Source organism: Engystomops pustulosus, chromosome 4 (genome assembly GCF_040894005.1).
Source record: "Engystomops pustulosus chromosome 4, aEngPut4.maternal, whole genome shotgun sequence".
NCBI lineage: Eukaryota > Metazoa > Chordata > Amphibia > Anura > Leptodactylidae > Engystomops > Engystomops pustulosus.
The window spans coordinates 93,950,464-93,973,601 of record NC_092414.1 but is presented as its reverse complement, the minus strand read 5'-3'; the positions used below and the strand labels follow the sequence as shown (position 1 = coordinate 93,973,601).

Sequence of the window (23,138 nt, the reverse complement as noted above, 5' to 3'; positions counted from 1 at the left end):
CCTCCCCCGGGTTCTTCCATCTATTAGCTCATGTTGCATGCATGGTGTCAGCTGTACATTTGCTTGCACGCTGCTCACCCTTTATTCCCTGCATATGCAATTATTATTTTTTGTAACGTTGAACTTGAAATTGGTCACCTATATTTAGTACTAGTGGAACATGGGAAAATACTCCCAGAGGAAAACCGTTTCCCCTTATTTCCAGTAGGAAACCGATCCAGAAAACTTACAAGAAAGTTTCCACTTGCTGAAAGCAAGCGCATATAGAAATGAAGTGTTATTTCCTCTGGACCTCATTTTCCATAGGATGTCTTTGTGGCTGTCACGTGGCAAGGTGATTGTCAGGGGCCGTTTATATACTTTTTATTTGTGCGAGGTGGTCAAAACAAGGAATTCCAAACATTTCACAAATACTTAAGGGATTGTCCAATATTCACAATGCTTTTCTCAGTATCTGTTGTGGGATTACAGAATCACATCAATGTTATCAACTGGTCAATGATGAAGCATTGTGAGTACATACTCACTTGTTATTAATATCTAAAAGGAAAGCTTGTTAGCAAAAGTAAACCCCACTTACAAAGGGTTGTCCGGCATAAATATTTTTATGAATGGATGCTGGGAAAAAAAAAAAATCATTTAACCCTTTCAGGACGTAGCCAGTTTGTATGTTAAAGGGATATTCCCACGAAGACAAGATTCTTAAATATAAAAATTAGGATATATATTAAAAATAGGATAACAAAATGATACCTTCTCTAATTCACTATTAGTAAAAATACAGCATTTCACAGATCTAATTGCATCCGGTCTATCAGCCCTGGTGTACACAATTTTGTTTTCCCCGGGATCCAACCGTTAATCTTCTTACTTTAGGGTCAGAAAGACATGTTGTTCTCCTGTCTGATGCTGCACTGAGCTTCTCTCTGCCTCCAGCCCCCACCCTTGCATTCCAAGGTCAGCTCCCACAGTCACTTCCTGCTAGCAAGCAACAGCGTGAGGAGGCCATGGATCACAAAAATAAGATGATTACCTATTTCTCTTGATTACAGTGCCTGGATATAATAGTAAGTGTCCCTGGTTTATTGTGTGTGACTTTGAAGATAGATTTCCTTTAAATAGCCCAGTTTATCACTGCTTTGGATAAATGTTATGATTACAGACTTCCTTTCATAGATCTCATTCTACCTTGTGAAGGCAATAGGAGTGTTTTTCTATATACTTGAGGCATTGGTAAAATAATAATGCTTCACACCCACATAACACAGAGCAGATACTATTAAGTTTTGCTTGTATTGTTCCTGGTAAGGCTGGGTTCACATGTCGTTTTTTACATATTTTGTATGGACGCGTTAGGCGGATTCTTGACGAGTCCTTACAACATATGACGACTCCACCCCCCGATGAATGTGGGTGGAACAGTGAACAATGGTAGCAGCTGGTGATTGGCTGCTGCCGATACATTGGGTGTTTCCCCAGTGATGTTACTTTTCTTATATGGACAGTGGCATCCCCGGCGTCCTCCCTCCTACCGAGTGACCTATCTGCTCAGGAGGCATACATTGCTCAGAAGGAGGGAAAGATATAGCTTGCTACATCTTTCCATCCTGTCTATTACAGCAGATGCGTTGTATGCTGGTCAAACTGAGTCGACAACTATGCCGCCGTCTGCCAGTGTTTGTCAATGGGTATGCTCAGCATATACCCATATAACTGGTGAACCCAGCCTAACTGGTCATTTGCTTATCCTGCTGCCTGTGACTTTTCTTTAGCATCAGTTCAAACTGCAATATTTGGGTCAAATACCGCTTCAAAACTGCTGTTGGGTTCTCCAACTCAGAAGTTGACCAACATGCCCCGTATTCTGAGCACCAGCCTCCCAGATCCTATCTTGAATGTAGGGTTCCTCTTCTTTCTCTCGAAGGGTAGACCATTGGGCTTGCAGAAAAGTCTTCTATGGAAATTATAAAAAGACATTCTACATAACTACCACAGATTTATTAACATCAACCTTGGGGTTATGTGTTGCCTGCATAGAAACAAAGCTCTGGAACTTTACTTTCCTCCTGCTGAGCAGCAGACAAACTGGATGCATTTCTTCTTCCTTTATGCTAATGCACCACATGTATACACATGTATACAGAACTGTTCATTGTTATATTAAAGATCAGGTATTGACGGCTTCAAATGACCGCAAAAGTCTTCTCCTTCAGACTTGAACAGAGATTCTCTACATGGTTTCGCTAGTATTTATTAACCCCCATCTTTTTTGTCTCTTTATATTCTGCCATAAAACAAAAGAACATGGACAATATATTATGTATATTTAATTTTTAAAAAAGTGTTAGTACTAGAGCAAAAAAATTAAAAAATACTTGTTAGCTGCTGTTGTCAAATGTGCCACATTTTTTTTTTAAAGTGAGGTTCAGAATTAGAAGACAGTCTTTTATTTGCTACTCCACTATATAATTTGATGGTATTCATGCCATAATGGATAGGGTTGTTAAGGCCCCTTGCACATGAACATATGCTTGCCTGGGCGTGCATACAGCCATACACAGGAGAGAGGAGGGATGAGCAGCACTGTCCATAGAGAAGCGAGCAGCTGGTGCAGTAGAGCGATGAAATATAGGACATGTCCTATATTCCGTGCATGGTCACTGTGTGGTGAGACAACGCAATAGTAGGGTTGCATGATGCATCGCAATCACGGTACTTTCAAAGCCAGAACAATTCCATACCAGGTTTCTGTTAAATGAGGTACTGAATGACTTCCACAGAATCCTTTTGAGAGAGCGGCAGAGCAGGGACCAAGTCATCAGGGTAATATCATCATGTGTCCACATATGGTCTCTACATCTCCTAGGGCAGTGATGGCGAACCTTTTAGAGACCGCATGCCAAAACTACAACCAAAATCCACTTATTTACCCTGAAGTGCCAACATGGAATTTTAAGAAGTAACAGTATACCTGTTCTTCCATATCTTTTAATTGTATCGGCTGCCTGAGGCCACTGATACAGTTGTAAGAAGGAGGGCAAATTCAGGCTATCATAGTAGTTTCTCTCCAGGGTGTCTCTGTAGAGGAAAAACGGTGGGTCCAGCAGGAGGACCTCCACAGATAATGCAGTGTTGTCAACACCTTCTTATTATCCCCGCAGTTCCAAACAGCCAATAAAGTTTCACTTTAAAATACAGCTGAGAGCAGCATCTCTTAAATCGCCTAGGACTGCAGGAAGATTCAGCGTTTGGTGAACTTTGTAATAGGGCAATGGCCTCTGAGTGCCACCTCTGGCACCTGTGCCATGGGCTCGCCACCACTGTCCTAGGGCTTCCCCAGAGGAGACATTGGGCAGAGAATCCTTTTGAGAGACGTCGGGTTAGGGGCAGTGTCTGCCCCAATCAGATATTAGTCTCTTAATTAATTTGTACTAGTGGCCTCTGTTTACTATCAGTATTTGATTTCTGTTATTCATCATAAGAGCGGAGACATGGGAACTGTGCCCAGCAAGTCATGCCATCTTCTTCCTCTGTATTTCAAGCCAGTGATTCCCAAGTATAGAGACTTTGTGCTAGTCTTCCCAGCGCCTAATTTGTTCCTTTGTATAAATATTCGTTTGCGTTAATGGTTTTGTTCTTTCTATTTTGAGACTTGTTTTTATGAACAATTACCCTTTCAAAGTATTCTTAGCCTTTTCTGAACACATTGGTGTACTGCACAGGAAGGGTTGAAGACGCATCTTGGTGCCATTTGCTTTTTATTCTTGTATTGTTTTACATATTTTTTCCATTTAGTGTTCATTGACATTTCCACAGCATAGAGAGTTCATGCAAATCAAATCAACTAATAGGTTGGTGGGTTTTGGTAATATTTTGAAACTTTTTACAGTTCACTTGCTAAAGTTCACTTTTTACAGTTCACTTGGATAAATGGTAACAAAATGATCACAGTTAACATATATTTACATCTTTTTGTCTTTAACCCATAGGTCAGGGAAGTAAGAAGGCTGCTTATGTAAACTTTGACATTCAGCCCCTTCTCTGCCAGGCATTTTTGGAAAGTTTGCCTCGTTTCTACAATTTAGACATGTACAAATAAAACCAAAATTACAGAACACCCAACTTCAGACGATCCTTAGTTGCTGACAAACCTCTGGATGTTGGTAATTCTGGCTGGGGTTACAGTTATAAACTATACAGTTTCGAATTGCATACAAATTCAACTTTAAGAACAAACCTACAGAACCTATCCTGTACGTAACCCGGGGACTGCCTGTCTATCATAAAGAATTGTTCTAAGCCCTAACAAACCATATATTTTCTGAAAGCAGACACTTGCCCCATTTTTTTAAATTGCGTTGAGGAGTTTAATGCAGTTTCAATTCAATGGCCCAAATTTATAAAAAATGTTGCAAAGTCTCACCTAAAACCTATATAGTTTTTGATAGCAGACAACCCAGCGAAAATAAAAATAACTTTTTCGTTACTACACACAACAACTTCATGCAAACTGATAAAATGCAGAAATTGCATGAATATTCAAATTTCCACTAAAATAGCCTTTGCTTTCAATGTCTTCAGCACATGTGCAGCTACTGGACGTCACTAGTCTCTCGCACTGCTCTGGTGTGACTTTGGGCCACTTTTCTTCTAGTCTTTTCCACAGTTCTTGTGGAACAGTGCCTGTTGTGGGTTTCTTCGCCATAACTTTGTGATCCGGTTAGAGCAGGACTCTGGGCGGGTCATTTAATTGTTCCAATGTTTTCTCTTTCATGGAACAGCTTTACTCATTTTGTTGTGACAGGAGGCATTATCTTGTATGAAAATGGAGTGAAGATTGCAAGGAAGGAACTATGTATTGTTGAAGGTTCTGTTGGAGCAGAATGGTCATGCACGGCCGTCTTCTCCATTAGTCTGAGGAGCGGCAAGGGGTCCATCCGTCTCGTTCTCTTGATCTGTGGGGGACTCGGCACTAAGACCCCCACTGATCAGCAAGTTAGGCCTTATCCATGGGATAGAAGGGGTTTATAAACATGGTCCTAAGTACTATAGAATTTCATAGAGTTTCTGTCCATGATACCTCTCAGGCTCTCTTCAGCTCTTTCCAACTCATTCGCTTATGACTTAAAGAGGACCTGTCACCCTGAAAAAGTGCACTAGGAGCTGCTTACTAAAGTAAACAGCTCCTACAGCTAAAACAAACGCAGCAGTGTTATACTGTTAGCGTTATCGGAAACCTCCAATAATGCTAACTAACACTGCTGCGCTGTACAGTACTAACGTCGAACGACTCTCAAAGCTGTCTGGCGTATTCTTGAGGGGGCGGCCGAAGGCGTTGCCTCTTCCCTGGACTGCCCCGCTCGCTCCGTAGGGCAGCCGTGACCCAGTAACCGTTGGATTTTCTAAATTTTTTGCTTAAATGGGACCAAAGATTATCAATAAAGCTTCATTAGACACTTTATAGCTGATCATTGCAGCCTTGGACTATAGTAAAGCATCCAGAGAGCTTCACCAGAGGTCACAGTGGGCAGAGGGGTCTGTCTGTAATTAGGGGTCGTCTGTAAGTCGAGTGTCCTTAAGTAGGGGACCACCTGTATACATTTTTTTAAAAAAAATACATTAATTTAGCCAAAAAACTGTCAATTTCAAAATTTAACCTCCATTTTGTTTTAACCCTTGTGAAACATTTGAGACGTGTTGACAAACAACTTTTTTAAAAAATAAACCCAGGGAATATCACCCAAATTTTTGGAAATAACATGATGTAAAAGGTCACGAGAAAACAATCTCAAAAAATAACCTGAATATGTTAAAGGGTTTTAAAGTTATGATAACATAAGGAGACATGTTAGATTTGAATAAAAAATAGTTGTCAGGAAGGAGCAAAAACAGTCTTTAAGGAAAAAAATATGTTTCGGTGAATAAATTTTGCTGTTGTGATTTCCGAACCACGTTTTCTGCCACAGCCAGAAACTTCTTCATCTTCCAATCTTCATGTTACTAAACTTTTTTTGTTCCATCTGCTTGAAAATAAATAAATTATTTGTCCCTATAGATTTGAGTTCTTCTGAACGAGAACATTTTGTCAACAATCACAGTTGCAAACAGATATGGGTGCACTTAATTCCTGGTGCTTATGTGTTGTATTTTCTGCTTCTTCCTTTTATTTATTGTATTGTGTCTTCAGGCTTTCTGTACAGGAGGTAAGTATCTTGAGGTTGTAAGAGCCTATAGGTGCCCATCTAGGTCAGTCAGCGTGACTACCTTAAAACTCGCTATGTTTTAAGTACATAATTTAGACAAGGAACCCAAAAAGCCACAGAAACACTAGAATGACTCCCTGGTGTCTGTTCATTTCACTACATTTTTCGTTATACATTTTTTTTTTTTTCCTCTTTATGATTGTAGCCCCTCCTGCTTTTTACCCCATGACGGATTTTTACATCGTATTTCAGGGATGGTTTTTGTGTCAGGACTATGTAGTAGAGCTTACCCAGGCCTTGTGATACACAGTGACACGAACTGCAGCTAGGTTTTCCTTTGCCATCAAAGACTAATATACTTTGTGATAAAGTGAGAGGTATTGTTTTGGAGAACCGCCATCTGTCATACAGGCAGATGAAGGGTGTGTGTAAAAGCCCTGGATTTATCTGCAGTAACTCAAGGGTTACTTCAGAAATGTGGTAAGGAGTAGTCTGTTAGTCTATGTTGGGCTAGCTAGCATAGACACCTTTTGTAATGTCTGTACTGGCGCTGCTTATTATGGAGTAGGGGTAGGCTGGTAGTGGGATGCCTACTCCAACGTCTTCTGTCCTGGGATTTTGTATAACACACAGGTGCAGGTCACAGGACCCGTTAGAGCCTGATTTAGATTTCAGGCGAGAAGAAGTAGGCTGAATGCTGGACTGTGTTCACACAGCGAAGGTAACTTAGTGCCTCCTGATGTACTGTAGTCCGTGTGCCAGGCAGCCTGGTGCATGTATAGAGAGGGACCTGCTATTCTATTAGACAGTTCTTAGACGAGTAGGATTTGTTCTTGTTTACATATATGCTGAGGCTAAATTTAATTCGTTTGACCGCCAAGTGTGAATAAAACACTTGATTTCTACTATAACCTGCATGTGCCTCTGCTTTCTGCACTACTACCAAGCGTCGACCAGAGCAGTTCCCCACAACTTATTTGTAAGAATTTCTGAGTGCTGTGCTGACAGCCACAATACATTTGATCTACCAGACAAATTGGATAGAACTACTGAGCTAGGAGTCACTGTGTGTAGAATTATGTATAGTGTAGACATAGAAGGAAAATGAAATGAGACTGCACACAGCATGAGACACTTGGCAGCAACACACATTGCATTATGGAGATTGCAGAAAACTGCCAGCAGTTATGATTCCTCTGGCCTCTCCAACGAACTCCTTATACGATATGTTAAAAATGATGACATTATTGGTCCCCCAAGGGGAAATTCTTTTGTGCATAGTGTCTAGGCATAATGATACATACAGTTAAGGATAGGCTTATGTTTTAGACCTGGTTACCTATGGTTGCATAGCTATGCTACATACATTGAGAGAGGCACATTATATACATGTGTCACACTTTCAGTTACTAACAATGAATCTGCCAGTGAGATTCAAGGGAAACCTACCATTTGTTTTTTATGCATTGTGAACCAAACCTAACTTGAGAATGATATAGCTACACTGATGCAGGAACATATCTTGTTTAATCCCTGAACTTTTACATTTTTTTTTTCAGCAAAACCACTGAGTTTAGGGATTAAACGAGATATGATCCTGCATCAGTGTAGCTGCAGCATTCTCAAGGTATGTTTGGCTTATAATGTATAAAATCAAATGGAAGGTTTTCTTTAAGCTACTAAACCACCCATATGTCTTTATAGACCGGTGGTTTAGTGTCCCAAATAGCACTGAATATTTTTAAGCAATCGTCTAAAAAAATAAATAAATAAATTCTATAATCCCCTCGGTCGACTTGGGACTAAAGCGATCCGACAGGTCTTTTTTTATGTTACTAGTTACCTTGTTATAAATGCCTATGGTACAGGATAATACAGGTATATGAACAGTACATTACTATAAAAACTTGCGGATTGGGGGGAATTTCTTGGGAGTAAGGCTAATGTATGATAAGACTTGGGTTACCAAGTGGTTACTTACAGGTGGGGGGGATCCTGCGTGGTTTTGGTGTAGCTTGTTACAGTATTCCCTCTCTTCCCCAGTCTACTGCTGAGTCACTGGTTTTTGCATATACACAGGTTCCAGATACACGGTGCATATATCATCGGCACTCTGATGATGCCTGTTACTGGTGCTCTATTTCGCCCAATTGCGATCCTGAGCCTTGTGTCAATGATCTGTCTAGTGTTGTGGCCACTGCAGATGTTTACGTGGAGGTGTTATTGTTCTTGTTGTGCTATGTGCCGACGCTAATGGTCACAAAAATCTGAATAAACCAATTGGGAGATGTATCATTACATTTACACCTGTTTTCTGCCTTCAAAATGTCTGCACATAGTTGCATCTGCTGATTTGCTCCAAATTTACAGCTTTTTGTGAGATTGAGCCAATACACTTTATCATATTCATGACCTTCTTCCTTCTAAAATCACCTTTTAAAATTATGCTGCTACAGAAGCCCACTGTGCTATGGCGCCATAGGCGGTTGTTACACTGCAGCAGCACGTCTCAATGTCGCCCGTCCCCCTGCACATCGTGTAAGCACATAGTGGGAGGGGAGATGTATTCCTTCAGAATGTAACAGTCAGTGAATCTTCCATGGAGGCGCTCTGGTAACCCGCCCATAGCCTTTTTGACTCATTAGCATATTTTTCAATGTTATTTTTAGAAGGAGTCCATGGATAACTAATAACAAACAAGTTTACCACAGTCATAGTGCCTGGATCTATGAATAAATGTTCTGGGTTTATCATGCTTGTTTTTGATGGTAGATTTCCATTAATGGAAAACCGTTTTCTTTGTGAATGTGCAGTTCTTGTATGTTTGCACACTTGCTTATATGCAGAATATTTACATTTTTTTTTTTTAAAACAAATTGTTTCTCTTATCTCCTTTTCATTGAATGGTTCCCCAGAGTGTTTTATGGAGCTGTTTGATGTTTTGGTGACTAGCAAATAATGCAGCCATAATGCTTTTATTCTGGATGCACATAGCAGCTTAATGTAACACATTGCCCTACATTAGCTATCTATTTTCCTATTGAAAAATCTGTTCTTGTAATTAAAAATGACAATAGATGTTTTGCGTATGGAGGCTGCACACAATGGCGGCATTAAATGGCATATAACGAAGAATAAACACTCTGCTCCTGAGGAAATGAATATCATAAAGAACAACCTGTGAAATATACTACCTGAGGTTTGGATATGTAACATTTTAGTCTCCTGCGGGGTCTTATTTTGCTTTAAAGGAAACCGACCAGTTAGAATGGTAGGGGTAAGCAGTAAGTACCGAGCTCCAGCTCAGGGTGAGCTGGTGCCGGTACTTACTTTGTTAGTGTAATTGACCGCTGCATCGCGGTTTTAACACTTTTAAAACTTTAGAGCAGAAGAGGCTTCAGCGCTAAAGTTTAAAAAGTGTTAAAACCACGATGCAGCGGTCAATAACACTAACAAAGTAAGTACTGACAGCAGCTCACCCTGAGCTGGAGCTCGGTACTTACTGCTTACCCCTGCCATTCTAACTGGTAGGTTTCCTTTAAAAGGGGTTTCCCACAAAACAAAGTTAGGCCCATGCATGGGATAGGGCCTAACTTGCTCATCAGTGGGGGTCTCGGTGCTGAGACTCCCGCAGATCACGAAAATGAGGGGTTCAGATGGACCCCTTGCCACTCCTCAGACTAATGGAGCAGACGGCCGCGCATGACCGTTCTGCTCCTTTAATCTCTATTGCCACGCTCACCGATCTCGGTCAGCTCCATAGAGATTAATGGAGCAGAATGGTCATGTGCGGCCGTCTGCTCCATTAGTCTGAGGAATATCGGATTGATAACGTTGGTGCCTTGTATCTTTTCTGTATTTTGCCTTTGTTTACCATTTGCCTTTGCATTTGTGATGTAAGTATATACCTACCTGGACCACCAATCTTGTGATTATGGGAATGATCACTGCATCCTCTATCCTTTTAAGACATGTTGACAATTTACTTGCTTGAGAGACTTGTAATAGAATCAATACAAACATCTTTTAGTTTTAAGATTAGACTAGTTTATACATTTTAAGTGAATATCCTAAACTAATTTCTGGGAGGTTCTAATGAATAGGCTCCAGACCTATACATTGTGTGAAGCCGAAGAAGACAATGCCTGGGTTACTAGGCTCTGGTCTCAGATTCAAGTCTTCTGCTTAGTGTATGAAGTTGGAAGCAGACCCTGGATCAAATGCTGTTCAGTGTTATGTCATTTGTTTAGTGTGTGTCAAGTCAAATCCTTCTGCCCTTCACATTGTAATGGAGCTTTATTTTTAAGCAAAAAAAAAGGTTTTTTTTAACACCTTTAGAAAAATTAATATCTTTAAATCATGTCCCCTATGTTCTTACACTTACTTCGGGATAGAAAGCGTTGTGAGGCCTCATTATTTTGGGGGACAGTCTGATCTTTATATATGATTTTGGGGGCTATATTACCTTTTGATGACTAGTAAAATGGTGATAAACGCTAATTACGACATCTGGAGCTTTTTCCGTTTACGGACTTGACCTTATGTGATACGTCCCCCATAGACAGCAATAGGTGCACGGAGCAATATGGTGCCTCACACGTGCGGCACCATACTGCTCTGCACACGGGGAAAAGATAGAACATGTCCTATGCCTGCTACAGCCAAGCGGGCATACGCTTGTGTGAATTCGTACTGTATATGTTTAAAAATGGAAACCTTTAAATGTACTTTGAAGACAATTTTTATTTTTTTTTTAATTATGACCTGGGGAGACTTATAAATCTAAATATATAATTGTAAATAATGACTGAGGACATATCCAGTTGTTCATAAAAAAATCTTTTTTAGATAGTTTCTAGTAATGCAGTGCAGAGCAGGGTGGGTTTGCCGTCTTCACATGCAGTTCTCATACATTTCTAGTGAATTATTGTGTAAGTTGTTCAAGGTCTTTATCCTTGGAGTGTCTTTCATAATTGCGTTGTGTGCATACAGAACTGATCAGATTTTTCTGGTGTTGATCCAATATTCAGGTTTCCAGCTCCCTCCTTCATAAGATTATGTGTGTAAACACTGTCGCTCTGAGTCATTGTCCTGAACATTATCTATAAGAGCAGAATTATTATGTGTCGTATCTGCTTTTTACAATCCACACAATGGACTTCCTGATATCTACATGTGCTCCAGCTCCTGACGTTTTCTGAAGGTTACCAATCTGGCTTTTCTGCAAAATAGACTATTGTATGGTTTTGTATTGTATATAAGCTGCGCTGTGATCTAATACTATAAAGCTACAAGTTTCTAATATACTAGTTTATTGATTTACATGTCCTTGTGTTACATACAGGATGGTTTCTGTTTGTTTGTTCATAAGTTGAATTTGTAAGTAAGTGCAACTCTGTACAAAGTGGTTTTACATCCCTGTGACAAATTCCAAATTTTGGTTCACAATGGGTACTAGGATTAACGATTGCCCTGCATTGCAGACACCATTTGAGTACTCTTAGAGTTGACCATTGCAGCCTGTGGCTAATTTCCCTGCATAGAGAGAGCTTCACCAGAGGTCACATTGGGCAGAGAGGCCTATTTGTAACTAGAGGTTGTCTCTTAGTTGGGTTCTCTTAACACCTTAAGGACAGAGCTCAAAAGTGCTATTGCCATGAAGACCAGATTCTTACACTCAAGATGACAAAATAACACATTCTCTTATTCACTGTTATTAGCATTTCACAGATATAATTCCAACCTGTCTCTCAGTCCTGGTGTACACAATTTTGGTTGCCCCTGGATCTGAGCTGCCTCCAGCCCCCCCCCCCCCTGTTTTTATCCAGGGGAATGGGAGGGAGGTATACAGCATATCTGACAGTATATAATGGCTGAGAATGTCATGTGCATAATCTCATGGATCTCATAATCTCTCATCTAAAAGTATCACTTGGAAAGAGAGAATGTTCAGAAGCTAAATAAAATATATAAACCTGTACTCCGATAATCTAACCATATTGTCAGGACACTGAACTAGAGGAATGGTAAAGTGTCTGTTTAGAGTCCCCACCCACAATTTTGCGCTGACCATCACTGAGTGATATGAGCCAAAAACGCAATAAAACTGAGTAAAATTAAAAAGGGGATTAAAATTTTGAAAATTTTCATTCATGGGCAAACCATTTTAAGGACAAAGTCACATTTTCAAAATCTGACATGCATCACTTTATGTGGTAATATGCTTCAACATCGCCAAGTGATTTTGAGATTATTTTTTTTTTTGTTACATATTTTACTTTATTAAAGTTGTAAAATTTGATCAATATGCAATGTGTTTATGAAAAAATGTGCAATTTACCAAAAATTTTGAAAGATATGCATTTTAAAATTGAAATCTTCACCTTGCAGACAAATAGTCGAGGCATCCAAATTAATTACTAAATATCATTTACCATATGTTCCCCTTATGTTGGTATAATTTTTTTTTTTTAACATCTTTTAGGATGTTATCATGTTAAAAAATTTAATAGTACATATAGAAATTTTTGGGAACATTTACATATAACATTTCAAAGAGATTTGAAATGTTATATGTATCAGAAACCTGCTTCAATCCCCCCATTTTGTCAAATTTCCCCTTTAAGTTGTGCAAAACAACTTTGGAGTTGTCAACCCTTTTATGTGCTTTGTTGTAAAACATTGGAAGCAAGCAGCAGGTAGCAGCTGCCAGAAGGGGTTCACTGGGAAACCTAAGCAGTAAAGTATGTGGGGAGGTGTGTGTTTGCAGAGTTTTAACTGTGAAGGGCATAAATCACTATATACAGCTCCCATCTCTGATCTCTGGGCAGGAATGAGGACAGCATAGATGCTGAGGCAAGATACATTTAACTTTTTAGCTGTGACTGGTCAGTCAGATTTGACTGACCAATCACCGCAATCCCTGTACAGGGACAGCTGTGAGAAGTCTTGGGTGTAGTGATCCTGATAATCCGCCATTTGTGACAGCTTTTGCCACTGTTGCATCAACTTGTATTTACGTAGAATGACATTTCAACTGCAAGACGCTATAGGTCATCTATAGACGCTACCGATTGTCTAAATGCCACAATAGCTAATTATGACGAGTTATCTCGTCCTCCGTCAATATCTGTATGTGTGATGGCTTTTATATCACTTTATCCGGGTATTGTGTTCATTTCATGTATTTCACTGATTTTCACTGCCCTGTGACCTGTGGGGAATAGCTCTGGAAGATGGTAGATTTGTAGCGGTGCAGGAAGCAGGGACACAAATAGAGTTAAAAAAACCAAGTATTTTATTCACACTTCTTTGCCAAAACACAAATTCAGCCTCTGCTTAGCTACATACAAAAGTAAACCCTGCCGGGCTGGGCACTGCCTAATACAACAATAACACCTAACAGTATACCAGGAGGCACTCGATTACCTTTGCTGTGTGAACACGGTCCAGCCATTAGCTCCCCAGGTAGCGCCTCACCTATGGCTTCTGGCCTGCAGTCTAAATCGGGCTCTATCGTGGTCTGTGACCTGCATCTGTGGACTATACAGAAACCCAGTACCGAAGCCCGGATGGAGTAGGAGTCCCACTACCAGTCTACCCCTACTCCATAATAAGCAAGCCCAGTACGGACATTACAAAGGTGTCTATGCTAGCTAGGCCAACATATATTAATAGACTACTCCTTACCACATGTCTGTATTAACCCTTGGGTTACTGTAGACAAATCCAGGGCTTTTGTAGGACAGATAGTGGTTCTCCCACACGACCCCTCTCACTTTTTCACACCTGTCAGATAGTGTTCTTGGTCAGAGTGGATGACTATATGCTCAAATATTTTATTGACCTTAATTTGTCTTCATTAGACCTGCTCTATAAAAGTCTATAAAACCCATAAGTTATTTACTGACCCGGCAGTGCTCACCAATGTTAACAATGTTTAGTTTTGGTCATAAAAATCACTACAATTATGGCATTGTTTGCTAAGATTCAGAGGCCCCAAAGAGAATACTTTGTTGAAATTTATTCAATCTGGATCATATCTGTGTCTAGTCTGGGCCACTGTTTCTGTACTGCAGCATCTCCCTATTTTCACGTGTCAATAATAGAATCGAATGTGCAACAGAACAGCACCAGAAATGACAATCAAGCGTACAGATGTTTCAAAAACGTCTTCTCTAGTATCTTGAGAAAATATAAGAAGCTGATTATAATTTAGAGATCTTGTAGATGGAAGCTTCACTCCCTAACTCCTTTCCCCTTCAAAAAGCAGGTTTTAACATTCTCTTCAATATTCCCAGGATGTCATAAAATGAAAAACCTAAAGCTAATGTATACAATTGTATGTATATATTTATACTAGGTAAACTTTTTTATTTTTAGCTACAATTTAGTTTGATGTTGAATGGGGAGAATGATTTATCTTCGTTCAGATATTTTCAAACTCCCATTTACAGATTTTTGCCACTATCTGTGTAAAACCTTTTGAACTGAAGCAGTGGCGCCTCAGAGGAAATTGCTAATGCACATCTGAAATGGAAATGATACAATAGAAAGCATGATTAATTTCGCTGAACTTAGGAAATAAAGATTTGTGGTCATGTGGACAATATCAGTAATACTTTTACTATTGTTTTCCAGGGAGCAGAGATGTGTGAGTCATGATATGCTGAGGAAAATCCATCTTTTCCATTTGCTTCTTTTAAAAGGTATGGTAAATATTACTTTTCATAACCAGTGATGTTAGCGGTTTACAAATTTTGGTCAATTATGTTTTGTTTTTTTAATATTTTGACAATCTGATGCTATTTTTAATGCTGAGTGCAATTACTAACATTAAAAGCCAGATTTGTTTACATTTACCATGGGAGTGAAACTTTTTCCTGTGTGAAATTTCTTTCACAGTAGTTTCCACCAGTGCTCCAAGTCCAGCTACAATAATGGAATATAAATGCATTTTTAATAGTCCTTATGTTACTCATAACACACAGCTCCATTACACAGCTATTGAGGTTGTACACTAGTTTTGCTTTCATGACTTTCCTTAGAATTATACACTAATTGTCTGGCTGTAGTGCAATATTTTTTTCTTTCTGCTTTTCACTCTTTCAAAAGCCTTTTTTTTTTAATTTAAGTCTTAACTATGCTATGGGAGAAATTGTACTTCCTAGTGGCACCACTTAACCCCTCCAGGCTCAGCCTTTTTTAAACTTTGTTTTCATAATTTTTCTAAATGTCCTTTTATTCCAATGTTTGTTCCATTTGTAAGCTGACTTAGATTTAGTTTTTTTTTTTTAAACAAAATTTCTAAATTGAAATGTCTGGGATTATGTTTTTATTGAGTTTGAAATATAAATTTGAAGCGCCCAGTTTTAAAAAAAACATACCCCTGCAAAGTTTCAAAACTGCTTTTACAGCCTTTTTTAACCATTTGAGCGCTGCATAGAAATTAAAACAACATGGGGGTAAAATTTAGAATGGTCTAATTTTGGCCCTAATATATTGATTTATCTCTAAAATTTACACAATACCAAAAGATATTGGGTGAAAAGGCATCTTAAATTTTTTTTGTGCAATTTCTCCTGAGTACAGAAGCACCCCACATGTGGATGTTACTTGTAGTATGGGATTGTAAGGCAGGGATTCATCATCATTGTCAGGAAAAGAGGGTGTCAGCTTGCGCGTCAGGCAGCAAGTTGCTACTTTGGCCGTGAGTCAGCAGGGTGGCAGCAGTGGGAGGATGGGAGCCAAACGACCCTGGGGTTCAAACCCCGTTTCGAAGGTCCAAGTAAGCAGTAGTACAGGGGCTCAGCGAGGCAGCGGCGTTAGTAGTCACTCAGTGCAGAGTATTGGCAGTAAAAGCACCACCTTCCAATGACCTGGGAGAAACATGGTACAGATGTAGTGGTCCATCCTGCCGCCCCTGCAGCACCTTGTGGCACATATGCCATTTCAGCCAGTCAAGGCTCTAGCACCTTTGCCAAAGGGAGCTGTTTGTCTTTGACATCATCTTGCGGTCCAGATGCACCTGCTCCTTGCTACGCATGGCGGGAGCGATCGTTGCACGAGACGATTACAAAGGGACAACTGTATGCGAACAGCCATCCTAAGGTGCAGAAGCGGACGTGCTCCTGTCCAAGTTGTTGGTACTGCAGTCCCTCCCTTTCCAAGTCGTTGACTCTGCACCCTTCAGAGAACTAATGGCTTGTGCCGAACCATGGTGGAGAGTTCGCAGCCAAAATTTCTTTTAAAAAAAAAAAGGCAGTGCTAGCCCTTCACAAATATGAAGAACAGAAGGTGGGCCAGTCCTTCAGCCTATCGGTTTCTTCCAAGGTGCACAGCAGCGCCGATGTGTGGAGCTGTAATTACGGTCAGGGCCAGTACATGTTCTTTACGAATGTGTGCTTCCCACCCAGCCACTCCTCCACGTTGTCAAACTGCTGCTCATGTGCCAGTGTCCGCCTCCTACTCCTCCTCTTCCACCACCACCACCACTTCAGCCTCCACAAGTCTAAGTGCTGCTCCATCATACCACATGTGCGGGGCACAGCGGTGTCATGCATTTCTACACCTGGTTTGCTTGGGCGAACGAAGTCACCCAGGGGAGGAACTTGTCCGCGTCATACATGAAGAAATCAATCTGTGGCTTTCTCCGCTACAACTGAAAATCGGAACCATGGTGACAGACAATAGAAGGAACATGGTGTCCGCGCTACATCGAGGAGGGTCGGCCCATGCACTCTGCATGGCGCATTTGTTCAATCTGGTTGTTAACAGTTTCCTCCCAGTCTTCCATCCATCTGCAAGACATTGTAAAATTGGCCAGGATACTGTGCATGCACTTCAGCCATTCTTACAAAGCCAAGCACGCCCTCCTCGAGTTGCAGTTCAAGAACGGCCTCCCCCAACATAGTCTGATATGCAGTGTTTCCACCCGTTGGAATTCCAGCCTCCATATGTTAGACCGCCTGTATGAACAGAGAAAAGCCATTAATGATTTTTTGATGATGCAAGCGGACAGGAGTACTTCCCTGTGTAACTTTGATGTCAGCCACTGGCAGCTCATACGTGACACCTACTGTTTGCTCAGGCCCCGTTATTTGCCAGTAGCCAGGACTGCGGGATCATTCCACTGCTTCATGTTCTGGAACTCAAGCTGCAAAATCTGACTGTTCAGGGCCCTGGAGAAGTGGCGACTACATTTCATGGCCACATGAGTCCAGTGGGGGCTGAACAGGAGGAGGAGGACATTGGAGCACAAGCAAAGTCTGGTGAAATCAGTGGTTTTTCCACTCAGGTGACAAGAGAGGATGAGCAGGAGCATCCAAGAAGTTAGAAGACAAGGCAGATAACCCAGAAGTACCGTGGCAGTATGCAGTGGAGATGGAGGCCGGGAATGCCTAACTAGTGACAGCCGAATAGTCAACATTTGGCATAGGGATGAGTTTTTGCTCTCCACCCTCTTGGACCCTCGCTACCGTTCAGAAATGGGTGAATTTTTTCCAGTTGGCCGCTGCCTTTGTGCACCATTGTCCATATTCTGTCAGGTCTGACCGGGAGATTCCTGGCAATGATCGTTTGCTTACTACTGCCATGGCTGCTGTCGGGAGATGGGGCATAGGAGCAGAAGTTGCTCCATTAGCAGCAGCTTAAGTCTGGAGTCCTTAATGAGCAACTTCCTTCACCCGTCTAGTGAGGAGGGTAGCCAGCAGCAGCAGGACATGGAGCAGACCCTACACCAGCAGGTGGTGGCCTACTTCTACAGCACTTTACCACCCCAGTTAGAGGTTCTCTTGGACTACCGTTCAGCCAAACTTGATCCGTGGCCACAACTTGCAGTTTGCAGTAGGGAAGGTGTCTTGCCCGGCCAGTAGTGTGGCATCGGAGAGGCCTTCAGTGCAGCGGGGGCCATCGTTACCCCAAGGAGAATATGCTTGTCCACCCGTAATGTGGAGAGACTGACCTTTTGTCAAGATTAATCAGGCGTGGATCGGGCAGGTTTTCAGCACAACAATGCCTTATGCATCAGATAAGGTCAGCCATGACACCTCCCCCAAACGTTGAGAAATGAGTCTGGATTCTAACTACCTGCCTCAGCCACTATTCTGATGCTGCCATCCGCCTGATGCCACACATCTGCTGACAGTTGCTCTATCTGCCTCCCACCATCTTTACCAGGGACTGGAATTGTCCGCCACCTCCACAATCTGTCATTGTGCCACTCTCTGACCTCATGCTGCTGCTGCCATCTCCACACTGTCATTGTGCCACTCTGAGGCCTACCATGTTTCCGCCACCTCCATAATTTGTCATTGTTCCACTCTCCGGCCTACTCATGCTGCTGCCAACTGACCGCTGTCTCCCTGGAACACCCTGTGATTTCCATAATGCTGTTTTCACCGTCCACCACGCTATGACGTTGTCACTATGTTTGTTTGATTTTCCCCTTCATTTCATCTGTCAGAAGGAATGAAAAACCTCAGTATTGATAGCCAAAAGCAGGAGTGGATACAGAACACAGAAGACTTGCAAATATCCCATTTACTGGTCATCTCTGTTTTGATCCACTCCTGTTTGTTTTTGGCTTTAGCAATACTGATGGATTATTGACCGATTGATAGTGGACATTGACGGATGAAATGAAGGGCAAAATGATCAGTGACGTCAATGTAAAATTACTGCCGAAGCCTTCTGCACTCTTTTGGGGGGGTTTCTACATGTATCCGCGTTTAACAGAACAGATTCTGTGTATGGAATCATCTGATGTCAGTGTAAAAAGAGTGCACACTTTGATGTTATAGTGGGATCTTGGCCCTCAGATCAATTCTTTTGCGATGGCACAGACGTTATCTTGTCAGGCTGCGTTCCCACTTCACTTATTTGGTGAGGTTGGCCTCTGTAAGGAATTGAAGAGTGAAGCGAATCTAAGAGCGGCGGCTGTCATGAGCGCGTCCATACTAAAACACAGCATTGTTTGAAGACCAAACCATGCTCCCTATGCATATTTGAGCATGGCACAACGTTCTAAAGCACCCTACAGTCTCTCTGCACCCAGGATATACCTGTTTTTTTTAACGTGATTCGTTTTGATTCTATTCAGGTCGAATCAAATTTTTCCGAAAATTCAGCGAATTGGGTCGAACCGAATTTTAAAAAATTTGCCCTTCTATTTTGAAGGCTTTTTTTTTTTTTTTTTTGCGGGACATGTTTTATTTTCCACCAGTATCATTCTGGATTAGATTTTATTTTTAATCTCTTTTTATAGCATTTTTTTCGTGTGACAAATGGGTAAAAATCATAATTTTGGTGGGTTTTGAATAAAAAAAAAAAATTTTTTTACAATGTTCATCTTGCGCGTAAAAAAATGATTTATTTTTATTCAACGGATTATTATGGACATGGTAATACTGTATGTGTGGAGTTTTGTTATGATTTTACCTTTTTTCACATTTTCATTTTGACACTGGAGTGTCACCTGTTGGTTACAGCTGACACCTGGTGTTTCCTGATACTGGCTCAGCTCTGATGTGAACCACAATCAGCTTGGTGACGGATATATCTGTTGCCGAGCGTCAATCAGCAAAGCTCTATGTAGTATATATCCATTTCTGAGCGTGAAGAAGTTAATATCCCATGCAAGGCACAAGAAGCTCAAAAAAAATGTGATGGACGTTGTTTTTAAGGCTAATAACAGACAGCTGCTGATTCGCCTGCAAATCATATGGTTAACCACCACCATAGGAAGCAGCACAGGACAGAAACCCACAATATGTGAAGAGAGTAAGGGTGATGGCACACATAGTGTTTTGAACCCGTTTTTGGTCTGTTTTTAAGCAGTCTGTCCAAAAACGCATGCGTTTTTTGACCCATTTTAATTACCGTATATACTCCGACCCGATTATAAGCTGAGACCCCTAATTTTACCACCAAAAACTGTGAAAACCTATTGACTCCAGTATAAGCCGAGAGTGTAGTATACAGCAGCCAGCCCCCATGTAGTATACCGCCAACCAGCCCCCACGTAGCATACAGCCTGCCCCCCCACGTAGCATACAGCCTGCCCCCCCACGTAGCATACAGCCTGCCCCCCCTTGCAGTATACAGCCTGCCCCCCCTTGCAGTATACAGCCTGCCCCCCCTTGCAGTATACAGCCTGCCCCCCCTTGCAGTATACAGCCTGCCCCCCCTTACAGTAAACAGATAAAGAAATAAACTTAATACTCACCCTCTGTTGTCCCCGATGTTCGCCGCGGCTTCTTCACTCTTCACTCCGGGAGCCGGGAGATTGCGCTGGGCGTCGCACACTGTGATGCAGCGCTGTCGCCGCTGATGACGTCATCTGCGGCGACAGCATCGCATCACAGTGTGCGACAGCCGGCAGATCGCATGGACGCGATCTGCCGGCTAGAGAAGACAGAAGAGAAGACACGGGGAGCCGCCGGGAGCCGCGACAGGGATCGGGAGCCGCAACGAACATCGGGGACACCAGAGGGTGAGTATTAATTTTTTTTTTACCATTGACTCGTGTATAAGCCAAGGCAAGGTTTTTCAGCACATTTTTTGTGCTGAAAAACCCGGCTTATACACGAGTATATACGGTAAGATAATTGGTAAAACCTGTCAAAAAACGCATGCGTTTTTTAATGGACTGCTTGAAAACTGACCAAAAACGAGTTCAAAACACCATGTATGGCATCACCCTAAGGGGGTTAAGAACAAAAACAAACCTTGGTGTATATACCAGACCTTTGCCTAAAGATATACACACAAAAGTGGACCTATAAAAAGCGGTTGTTCATCCTTAGTCCAGGATTGTATATTATCTGCAAAATTGTTAGATTGTTGTATGTCTATTTGAAAAGGACTCTATTTGAAAAGGATATTCATCATCATAGTTCCTGTTTGCATTCTCAACCTTAAATCAAAATTATGAAATTTATTTCCTGTTTTTCCTAGTTGTGGGTTAGCCTTGCGTTATTATCCTTACTAAATTCACATACAGTATTTGTTGACCAATAACGAATTTTCACTTTTAACTGTTACTATGTTTTTATAAATGCTCAAAAATAAGTTGTACCATATATATACCCGTGCATAAGCCGAGCACAAAAAATGTGCTTAAAAACCCCACCTCTGCTTATACACAAGTCTAAAAAAAAATAAACGTACATACTCACTTTCAGGTGCCGCCAATACTCCGGTCCCTGTGGCTCCTCTTCTATGTGCTGTAAGAGCTGGCAGAGTCACGTCTGCTCTGCCGGCCATCGCACACTATGCCGTAATCGGTGGCGACACCACCGCATAATAGTGTGCAGTGGACGGATGGAAAGAAGAGGAACTGCGGGAAGCGGAGCGAGTAACGGGGGTGCTGAAAGGTGAGCATGTTAGTTTATTTTTATTTTATGTGCTGGGCAAATGGGGCTGGCTGGCTATATATACCACGGGGGGCTGTGACCAATGCTTTTCCCACCCTCGGCTTGTATTCGATTCAATAGCCTCTGCTTATACTCGTGTGGACTTCTACTAGTGTATTTCCTGTATTTTTTAAAATTTTTCAACCATTGACTGTCATCTATGTTTAGACTTGCACATTTTTAGATTTTTTTTTTTTTTTTCTCTCATCTCGGTTCTCATCTTGTATATGAACTGACCCCTTAGGGTTAAAACTCCCTAGCCCGACACCCTTTCCCTATAAAGCACATACAAATAAAATAAAATCTTAAATATATTAGTTAACTCCATCTTACTAATACAGAAATGATTGTTTCATGTCATGAAGAGTTAGGCCCCTTCCACACTAGCGAGTGTGATGCGATGAACTCGCATCACACTCGCAACGCAAGCTGCCGGGAACGCACGGCCCGAACGCTGCACCGCGGGAGTGAACTCAGCATGTCAGTTCACTCCCGCGGTGCAGCGTTCGGGCCGTGCGTTCCCGGCAGCTTGCGTTGCGAGTGTGATGCGAGTTCATCGCATCACACTCGCTAGTGTGGAAGGGGCCTAACCCACCAAATTAAAGAGAACCTGGCAAGCAAATTATAGCCCAAAACTAAATCCATTTTCATAAACTACCTCTACCTCTACGTCCCCCTACATGGATAGATGTCCACTTAAACAATCACTTAGGGTGATGTCACACATGGCGTTTTGAATCCGTTTTTTGTTCCGTTTGTAAGCAGTTTTTAAAAACGCATCAGTTTTTGACCAGTTTTAATTAAGATAACTGGTAAAACCTGTCAAAAATGCGTTTTTTTAACAGGCAGCACAAAGCAATGCTTTACTATACATTATACACAGACATGAGCAGGGGGAGGAGAGGGGAGGGGGAACAGGGGGACATCACTTTCTCTCTCCATTTGCCAAGCCTCGTTTATATTATAAAGAAAAGACTCTTCTAGAATTTAATCTATGAATTAGAACATACAGGCTGGGATTGAATCCTTGTGAGCTCCTCTAACAGTTGGTGGTGGTAGAATTAGTTACAGAGACCTCATGACAGGTGTCCTTTAAGTTCAAGTTATGGAAGTAGGAAAACTGTGATTAAGGGAATCCTTCATAGGTAAGAGAATTTATATAACCTTTAGGCTTTTTCGTAATTTTTTTTTTTGCATTTGGAATTTTTCTCCAGCTTCTCAGAATCCCCCAAACCAAATGATCAGCACACTATGAAAAGATAACATATGTTTTGACCAAAGATTTTTTTTACTTGAACCCACTCCATTTACAACTCGATATCTGTTAAAAACTACATGAGTGAAACTCGGTCCTTATACAATTCATGACTACATGATTAAAAATGTGCCCTGTTTCCCCGAAAATAAGACAGTGTCTTGTATTAATTTTTGCTCCTAAAGAGCCACTAGGTCTTATTTTCAGGGGATGTCTTATTTTTCCTTGAACAAGAATTTACATTTATCATTGAACAAAAAAATCTAC

General features: G+C 41.3%; 1 protein-coding gene across 4 annotated transcripts in view; it reads left to right on the top strand.

Annotated features, from left to right (window-relative positions):
• The window catches only part of OSBPL8 (oxysterol binding protein like 8), a 153,438-nt gene that overhangs the window by 2,810 nt on the left and 127,490 nt on the right, over window positions 1-23,138 (top strand). For 3 of the 4 annotated variants that reach the window (XM_072146772.1, XM_072146767.1, XM_072146764.1), the window contains exon 2: window positions 14,844-14,911. The gene's annotated coding sequence lies outside the window, so the exon portion shown is untranslated. Of the gene's footprint in view, window positions 1-7,762; window positions 7,831-14,843; window positions 14,912-23,138 lie in introns of all 4 variants that reach the window. The other variant, XM_072146765.1, reaches the window with a different exon arrangement.